Here is a 10,260-nt window from a genome sequence, read left to right as displayed (position 1 = left end):
GGGAAGGTTGTGGAGGGGCCTCAACTGTTGGTTGTTTCTGGGGTTGCTGCTGTTGTTGGATTGGTGGAGGAATGTATGGTCTGCTTGGGCCAGCAGCATTTTGGAAGGAAGGAGCAGGCTGCTGTTGTTGTTGCTGAGGGCTGGACCATCTGGGGTTAGGGTGATTCCTCCATCCAGGGTTGTATTTGTTGCTGGAGAGGTCATAATTGTTCTGCTGTGGTTGATTTTGCTGCTGAGGTTGAGGAGGTCTATTGTAAATATTTGCAGCATAAGCTTCAGGCTGCTCAATTGCTCCAGTTGCTGCATAGAAGGGCAAAGGTCTGTATGGTGGTCAGCAGAGGAGCACAAACCACAAACCCTTGCGACAGGTACAAATTTCTGATTCAAGGCCAGCTGGGTTACCAAGTTAACCAATGCATCCATTTTGCCTTCAAGCTTCTTAGTTTCAGATGATGCAGATGGGTTTGTAGCTACCTCATGTACTCCTCTAATGACTATGGCATCATTTCTGGCGCTAAACTGCTGGGAGTTGGAGGCCATCTTCTCAATTAAATTTCTGGCTTCAGTAGGAGTCATGTCTCCAAGGGCTCCACCACTGGCAGCATCTATCATACTTCTCTCCATATTACTGAGTCCTTCATAAAAATATTGGAGAAGAAGCTGTTCTGAAATCTGATGGTGGGGGCAACTGGCACATAGTTTCTTAAATCTCTCCCAGTACTCATACAGGCTCTCTCCACTGAGTTGTCTAATACCTGAGATATCCTTCCTAATGCTGTGGTCCTGGAAGCAGGGAAAATTGTTTCTAAGAATACTCTCTTAAGGTCATCCCAGCTCGTGATGGACCTTGGAGCAAGGTAATACAGCCAGTCCTTTGCCACTCCCTCTAATAAATGAGGAAAAGCCTTCAGAAATATGTGATCCTCTTGGACATCTGGGGGTTTCATGGTGGAGCAGACAATGTGAAATTCTTTCAAATTTTTGTGCGGGTCTTCACCTGCAAGGCCATGAAACTTTGGAAGCAAATGAATCAGTCCAGTTTTAAGAACATATGGGACATCCTCATCAGGGTATTGGATGCACAAGCTTTCGTAGGTGAAATCAGGTGCAGCCATTTCCCTTAGAGTCCTCTCACGGGGTGGAGGTTGTGCCATGATCTCAGAATGTGCAAAATCAGAATGCTCAGAATTATAATGCTCAAGATCAGGATGTTCAAAATCACCAATAACAGAATGCACAGATTCACCAGTTATGCAATGCTCAGAATGATCAAAAGGTATAAAATGATGCCTAACTAATCTATGAAATGTCCTATCTATCTCAGGATCAATGGGTTGTAAGTCAGATGGATTGCCTCTAGTCATACACTACATTCAGCATGCACACAACTATTTGCCTTGTCATGTAAATAAAGGTGTAGGTTTGAACTACAGCTACCCTCAAATGATATCCAAATGACTTGAAATTTTGTGAGAAACCTTATAAAATGATTAGAAGATAGCACAAAAAATTTCAGACAAAAATTCAAAGTCTAACTATGAAAGCTAAAATTCGTAGGTTAAGAAAAATAAGTGAATAAAACTTGAAAAATAAAAAACTTTTGACAGAATCGCTTTTTTTGGACAATGGAGACCTCAGCCAGCCTATGGCAGGCTGTCGCGGTGTAGGAAATTTTTTTCTACCCCAAATGCATATATAATAAATGCGATTCTGATAACCGGAGCAAAAGTTATGGCCGTTTGAAGTTTTGACAAACACAAAATTTGCTAGTTTTTTGGAACTTTCAAATCTGACCAAACTAAAGGCTCTAGCTATTTTTTCCCACAAAATATGGATTAAAAGAAGTTACCACAAAAAAATTCAGCCAAAAATAACAACCCTAGCTACTAAAACAAAAAATCACAAATAATTCAGCATGGGTGGTCGCTAAAATCCGTCGCTAAGGGATTTCTACTACTACTCTAGTTTGCCGCAAGCAGAAATGGTCGCTAAGTCCGTCGCAAAACACTATTCACAGCAAAACACCCAAAACTGAAACAGGGGAAGCGCTTAATGGGAAAACTGAAACAGAACACACATTAAACAAAATACCAGGACACTAAACAACACTAACACACATACTAACACAATACTAACTATTAAACACGAAAGGATTAAACACACAACACTAGCTAGCTATTATGAACCTTTGGACACTGCTCCCCGGAAACGGCGCCAAATTTGATCGAGGCCGTACCCGAATCAAATAAACATGAAAATGCAGTAACTAGGAAGTGATCCTAGGTCGTTTCCCAACGAGCAGTGACAAACCAAATGTTCATAATATACTTGCAGTGACAGTAACGATTGGGGGGGGGGGTTTGGTTGTTTGGTAATTAAAGAGCATAACAAGTAAACTGGAATACGAAACTACTAATATTAAAAACGGGTTGTTTCCTCTGATTCAGAAGCCATTCTCTTATCCTGGGTTATGGAGAATTCGTCCCTAACAGTCAACCACTTAATCCAACCCTATTTCAATTTACTAAGCGAAAATCAACTTAGGGTTTTCAATACGTGATTAGGCACCACATACACCAGTTAGCCCTTCGTCCATTAAGCATGAACGCAAGTTAGGCTCAGAGGCAATTAATCGAACACGAAGCGTGCACTTATTAATATTCACGAAATTGGGATAACTGGTGAAGGGAAAACTGCCAGGAAACCACATTACAAGCGAAACCTCAAAGAGAGTTGGGCTTCGTCCTCAAAAGGAAACAACACCAGAAAATATAGCCTTCCATGGATTCAAACAGAAAACGCAAATGAAACATGAAGCAAAAACGTAAATGAACACAAACGTAAATGAGACAGAAACGTAAATGAAAGTAGAAGAAGAAGCAAGAATGAACTCATAATTAGAAGCAGAAAACGGAAATTTGCATTAAGAACGAAAACCGTAACAAGGGAACAGAAAAACGTGAAAACCTAAAACCAAAGCTCTAAATAATGAAAATAGCATAACAGAATGCCTTGCATGAATCCCAAGGCTGCTATTTAAAAAGAGTCACTCAAAGTCACTGGGCCCTATTACAATACTCTGGCCCAAAACGAAATAAACACTGAACAACATAAAATAAAATTGCGAAATTTCCTAATTAGAAATTAACTAAGGTAAGCACTGCTTTATTTGCCCTCTTCAAGTCCATAACCAAAATCCGGATTAAGCCCAATGTTTCATTAATTCCTGAAATTAGATTAAAAACATCAAATTAGCTAAATGAGCCCAAATAATAAAACTGCCTGATTAATTGACAATTAAGACCAATCAGTAATTAAAATGGTGCAAAAAGGGTTTAGAAAATAGAAGAAAATGATGGCACATCACTTGTCATCACGAAAAGGGCAGGACGGACGAAATCAGTGTCCTATCTTTGCTTTCCTCTTATCTCTGATGAGAGGTAAGTAAAGAGGGGCAACTGTCATACCCTAATTTCGTCCGGGGATTATTACTTGATGACATGCAACCTTTGGTTAGCCGCTTTGAGGTACTTGGCGTCCTTTTTTGCACAATAAATGAAGTCCCGAGACGTCTCGGAAATCAAAAGGAAGCAGGCTTACGCGATCCGTGAAATTCCGTAATGTGGCGGAAGTCGAAAAGAGATGTTTTTGCGCAATCCGTGAGTTTCCGTAACTTCTTCGAAAGCTAAAAAAGAGTAAATACATAATCCGTAAGGATTCGTAACCTTGCGGAAGGGGAAATAAGTATCGTTACGAAATTCGTAAAGTTTCGTAACGTTACGGAAAAAGAATTACCAAAAAAATAGAAGGGGGTGCACTTAGTTAAAAGGGGGGTTGCAAATAGCAATCTGGCCCACTTGGGCCTTCCATATCCTTCCTCCAGAAGGCTGTTGCTTCTGGAGGAAGCAACCTTGGTCGCCTGGGCGAGCTGGGTGGCAAGCTCCTCCCCTATTTTGCAATAAATAGGGGGAGGAGTGAAGGGAGAAGGGGTTCAGCCTCTTAGGCACTTCTCTCTCTCTCAAAATTGCTGAGGAAAATTATTTCCGTGAAAAAAATCCTAGCCGAGGCGCTTCCGTAACGTTTCCGTGAGAAATTACGCGAAGATTCTTGATCGTTCTTCAAGATTCATCGTTCGTTCTTCGTTTTGTTTAGTCTTCAACGGGTAAGTACCTCAAACCAAGCTTTTCGATTCATTCTATGTACCCGTGGTGGTCCACATTCTGTTTCATGTATTTTTATTCTCGTTTTCATTTGCTTTTTATACCCTCTTTTGACGTGCTTAAGCCATTTATTTAAGTCATTTCTCGCTTAATCTAAAAATAAATTAAATTTCCACCGATCGTTTGAATTGAATCATCCGTTAATTTTGGTTAAAATGAATTCCGATCGTTCGGTCGTGCCGTAACCACGTTGGAAATCAAAAAAGAGGTAAAATAATAATATAATAATAAAAAAATACCTTTTACTAAAATAAAAGCGAAAGATCAATCGGACGTTTTCTCTTTGGGATTTCTCATTCTTAATTGAATTGACTAATAACTAAAGTGAAACTAAGGCTAAAACCAAACTCGCCTAGTCAAGCTCGTCCACAAAAAATAGGGTTTTGAAAGTTTATCATTTCAGTTTCTTACCAAGTAAAATGGATCATTTTTAAGGTCCAACGCCTTAAAATGATCACCTTTCAAGTAAAAAGAATCGCTTGATTCACGCATAAAGAAAGAACTACGTAGGTCTGATTTCCTCTCCAAAGGAGGGTACGTAGGAGCAAAAGCCCCGCTTTTGTCGACCTCAAAAAATAAAAAGAAATAAAAGTTAAGATAACACAATTCCACAATTCTAAAAAATAGGCTGTTGTCCTTTGAGACAAACGTGAGAGGTGCTAATACCTTCCTCAAGCGTAAATACAACTCCCGAACTTAGAATTTTCATTTTGACCGGTGTCCTTCGGTTTTTTCAGACGTTTTCCATAAATAAACGTTGGTGGCGACTCCGCACATCTTTCCTCCTTTGGAAAGCGCACCCGTGAGCCTCACCCTCGCTCGCCCGCGAAGGGCACGTTGCGACACCCAGGCTAGCCTCTAGCTCGCCTGGCCCCCCTAAATAGCTTAGGGGTGAAGCAACAGTTCACCTGGGCGAGCTGCAAGTCCACCAAGTCCCCTTTTTTGCTGTAAATAGGCATGAGGGAGCCTGAATAAAGGGTTCCAAGGGCCATATAGAGAGAAATTAAGAGAAATTAGAGAGAAGAAGAAGAAAGAAGAGAAAAATGAGGCTGAGGCGCTACCGAATAGCGACCGTAATCGACTTCTACATCGTTCTTCGTTTGTCATTTGGTTAGTTTTTGTTTTAAGGATTTGAATGTGATCTATGCACCCTTAGGGGTCCTCTTTCTTGTTTTGTGCATCTTCATCTCCTTCTTCTATCATTAGTAATCTCATTTTCTTCTTGTAAAGTAATTTTAACCGATCATTATGCTGTAAGTTATCTTAAAAAAGGATTGAAGGTTAATAAGCAAAACCAAAATAAAACTAACTCATAAACTTCTTCATTTCATCAAATATCTCTTGAGATCGTTTCAAGGTCCAACACCTTAACGATTCTCTCCGCTTTTCATTAAACATCACTTGGGATCGTTTCAAGGTCCAACGCCTTGACAATTCTCTCCGCTTTTGAAATTTAAAACATCGTTTCAAGGTCCAATGTCTTAAACGACTTTTGTTCGCAATTAAAATCAATCTTTCAAAAAACATAAAATCAATTTAACACATAAACTTTTTGTAGAAGCAAGCTTCATGATGATGAATCAAGTAGTTTTAATGATGACAAAAAGCCCAAAAGAATGATTTCAAGATTGAGTCAACAAGTTCAAGAGAAGATGATTTCAAGATTCAACAAAAGACATTAAGAAGAATCAAGATTCAAGAGAAGATGAATTCAAGATTCAAAAGAAGAAATCAAGAAGCAACAAGTCAAGACTTCACAAATGGTGTAATCGATTACCAGTTTCCTGTAATTGATTACCAGTGATAAAATTTGATTTCAAAAAGTTTCAACTGAATTTGCAATGTTCCAAATGATTTTTAAATGGTGTAATCGATTACAATATATTGGCAATCGATTACTAGTGTATCTGAACATTGAAATTCAAATTCAATTGTGAAGAGTCACATCTTTTCATAAAATGCATTGTGTAATCGATTACATGATTATGGTAATCGATTACCAGTGACAAGTTTTGTATAAAAGGTCAAGAGATGTAACTCTTGACATGATTTTCTCAAGGTTATAACTCTTCCAATGGTTTTCTTGACCAGACATGAAGAGTCTATAAAAGCAAGACCTTGTCTTGCATTAAAAACAACTTCTTGAACAACTTTTAAGAAACCTTTAAACCTTTACAACCTTTACGATTCTTTAAGATTTCTTTCCTACTCATCTTTCTACTTCTAAGTTTTCCATTTTCCAAATCTTGTTCTTTTGCAAGTGAAAATTTTGTAGAAAACAAAAGTGTGCTATATCTTTTCATTCTCTTCTCCCTTTGCCAAAAAGACTTCAGCAAGGACTAATCGCCTGAATTCTTTTTGTGTCTCTCTTCTCCCTTTTCCAAAAGAACGAAGGACTAACCGCCTGAATTCTTTTGTGTCTCCCTTCTCCTTTTCCAAGAGAATTCAAAGGACACCGCCTGAGAATTCTTTTGATTCTTCCCTTCCCTTTAAACAAAAGATTTCAAAGGACTAACCGCCTGAGATATCTTTTGTTTCCCCTTACAAAGATTCAAAGGACTAACCGCCTGAGAATTCTTTGTCTTAACACATTTGAGGGTACATCCTTTGTTGTACAAGTAGAGGGTACATCTACTTGTGTTTTTGTTACTGAGAACAAGAAAGGGTACATCTCTTATGGATCAGTTCAAGTGAAGGGTACATCCACTTGGGTTTTCAAAGAGAACAAGGGATGGTACATCCCTTGTGGATCTTTGGCCTGTAAAGGATTTTACAAGGTTGAAAGAAATCTCAAGAACTGGTGGTTGCTTGGGGACTGGATGTAGGCACGGGTTGTTGCCGAATCAGTATAAAATTATTGTGTTTGTCTTCTTCTTCCCTACACTCTTTAATTTTCGTTGTGCACTTTAATTATCGCTTTTACTTTTGATTAAGTTTCTATTTCTGTTCTTTACTTTCTTAACTTAATAGTAAAAGCCTAATTGAATCTAGTAACATTAAGAAGGATAAGTTTTTTAATTAGTAAAGGTTCATTAATAATTAATTCAACCCCCCCTTCTTAATTATTCTGAGGCTACTTGATCCAATACTTTTAGACTTTAAAGAACTACGTAGGTATGAATTCCTCATTGCACCTGAGGATATGTAGGAGCAAGGGCACCCCCTTGTCGACCCCAAAAAATAAAGAAACATAAAAGGGAAGAATTGTAATCACATTGGTTGCATTCCTACTAAATATCATGTGTAAAATTTGCAATACTTCAACAATGCATCATTCATATACATCCATGCTTTTCACATTGGTTGCATTTCTCATTGCTTTCTTTCATTGAAATCAGAATTGTAATCATTGTTATCAAAAGGAAAGAACATGCTTTACGGCACCCTTACCGAACGCGTACTAGAGTTAGAGTAATGAGTGAAATAGAGAAGGTGCAACAACAGATGAAGGCCAACATGGAGGCCATGAAAGAGAAAATGGCCACAATGATGGAAGTCATGATGAGTATGTAAAAAATGATGGAGGTCAATGCGGCTACAGTTATTGCCGCAAGTACCGCCACAGAAGTGGACCCGACTCACCCATCTAGCGCATAAGTGCACGCTTAGCGCTATTTAGGCCGCAAATAATGGGGCATAGCGCAAGGTGACTGTGCTTAGCCACTAAACATGATGCGCTTAGCGACTGTACTCTCGCTTAGCCCAATTCAGATCAAATTGAATTAGGCTATGCTCGCCCATGGCCAGCTTAGCGAGCTCAAATACCTAAAGATGCAGGGGTTGATGCGCTCAGCGCCATGACGATGTGCTTAGCGCATTGTAAACATGCGTTCAGGCAGGGGGGCTGCGCTTAGCGAGAGGACTATTTTTTCAGAAAAAAATTTCTGAGTTAAAACTCAGTCGTCTTTCAAGAAAAACCTCTATATCTATGATTCAAAAAAGCTTATATACCCCTGTCTAATGATTATGAAGTAAGTTCTAACTTTTACCATGCAAGAAAAACAAAAGAACATAATTACAACTGGGTTGCCTCCCAGGAAGCGCTTCTTTAACGTCATTAGCTTGACGCTTTTACCTCAATGGATGATATCCACTTTGTCCTTTAACTTCAAGAGCTCCTTACCACCCTCCATCACTTGCAAGCAGACATTTTGATCTGACATAGGCTTGTCTTCTTCAAATAGATCAAAATTGATCTTCTAATCTTCAAAACCCATTTCCAATGTCTTTCTTCCCATGTCAACTACACAGCTTGCAGTTAGCATAAAGGGCCATCCCAAAATAATGTTCCCATCATGATGTTCCTCCACATGCATGACCACGAAGTCAGCTGGAAAGACCATCTGCTTAACTCTTATCAGAACGTCTTCAATTACCCCATAAGGCCTTGTGATGGATCAATCAACAAGCTATAAAGTCATCTGGTGGGCATATTTTCCAACTCTCCCAACCTTCTACACATGGAGAGTGGCATTAAGTTGATACTGGCTCCCAATTCAATGAGAGCCTTTCCCACTGTGACTTCACCTATTGAACAAGAAATAGTCACACTTCCAGGGTCCTTGTGTTTTGGTGGAAGGATCTTCTGTATCACAACACTGCAGTTGCCTTCCACAACGATATTCTCCTGGTGAATGTATTTATGCTTCCTTGTCAACATATCTTTCAAAAACTTTGAGTAGAGTGGCATCTGCTGCAAAGCTTCTCCAAAGGGCATAGTTATTTCCAGTTTCCTGAAAATGTATAGGAATCTCGCCAGATGGCGGTCCTTATCTTTCTTAGACGGTACCATGAGATATGGCACTTCCGTACCCCTATCTGAAGCTTATTCTTTCCTATTTTCTCTTTCTTTTTCACTCCTACTCTTTTCTTCATCTTTATTTTTTTTAACTTTTTATTTTTATTTTCCTACCTCTATTTCGTTTTGTTGGTTTTTTATTTCTTTCTCTTCGACCATTATTTGTTTTTCCCCCCTTTGACTCATTGCATCAATTACCTCATTCTTCTTTTTAACAGTAGTGTCCTTTAAAGGAACTTGCTCCTTCAAAGCAACAACATCCTCATCCTCAGCCGCCACAAGCTTTCTACTTCTTGTTACAACAACTTTACACTCTTTGGGATTCTTCTCAGTATTTTCCCTAAAGCTGTTTGATGACTTCTCAACTAATTGCTTGGCCAATTGACCCACCTGAATCTCAAGGTTTTTCAAGGCTGACTCAGTACTCTTATGATTGGACATGGTCACTTTCATGAATTGAGCCAGAGTTTCTTCCAGTTTGGTAGTCCTCTGGAAAATATTAGGCCCTTGTTGAGGCGGCCTGTTGGAAGGTCCACCCTGGTCCTTATTGAATTGATTACCAGGGTGTGATCTCCATTGTCCTTGCTGATTGTAGGGACCTTGCTGGAAACCTGAGAATCCTCCTTGGTTGTATCCTTGCCTTTGTTGATTTCCCATGTAACTAACTTCTTGCATTTGTTCTTCAAAAGGAATACAATGGCCGGATTCATAAGCACCACCACAAATGGTACAACCTGTAACCTGCAAAACAAAATACTATGAAGGTTGACCAATAGACAATTTAGTTGGCAACTTACCAATTGTTTCTGTTAAGATCTCAAGTTGCTTAGAAAGCAACTTATTTTGTGCCAGTACAGAGTCTTGTGATGATAACTCCAATAAGCTCTTCTTGGTGGGTTGATGCACTCTATCATGTAAAATAGCATGATCACTAGCAGACATATTTTCAATCAACACAGTTGCCTCCTCAGGGGTCTTCATCTTTATCTTTCCTCCTGCTGAAGCATCTAACAATTGCTTGGTTTGTGGTCTCAGCCCATCTATAAACATGTTCAATTGAATTTTCTCAGAGAATCCATGTGTGGGAGTCTTTCTCAACAAACCCCGAAACCTCTCCAATGCTCCACTCAAGGACTCATCAGGGAACTAGTGAAATGATGAAATAACAGCTTTCCTTTCTGCAGTCTTTGACTCGGGAAAGTATTTCTTCAAAAATTTCTCAACAACTTCCTCCCACGTCTT

The 10,260-nt window shown here is 39.2% G+C and overlaps 1 non-coding gene across 1 annotated transcript; it reads left to right on the top strand.

The window, feature by feature from the left end:
• Window positions 1-670: 670 nt before the first annotated feature.
• LOC113002511 (small nucleolar RNA R71) lies at window positions 671-777 on the top strand. The gene has a single exon (XR_003268065.1). It is a non-coding gene; the product is annotated as a small nucleolar RNA R71 (small nucleolar RNA).
• Window positions 778-10,260: the final 9,483 nt, after the last annotated feature.

This window comes from Glycine max, chromosome 8 (assembly GCF_000004515.6).
Source record: "Glycine max cultivar Williams 82 chromosome 8, Glycine_max_v4.0, whole genome shotgun sequence".
Taxonomy (NCBI): Eukaryota; Viridiplantae; Streptophyta; class Magnoliopsida; order Fabales; family Fabaceae; genus Glycine; species Glycine max.
Note: the sequence above shows the minus strand (reverse complement) of the source record. Positions and strands in the feature narration are given on the sequence as shown.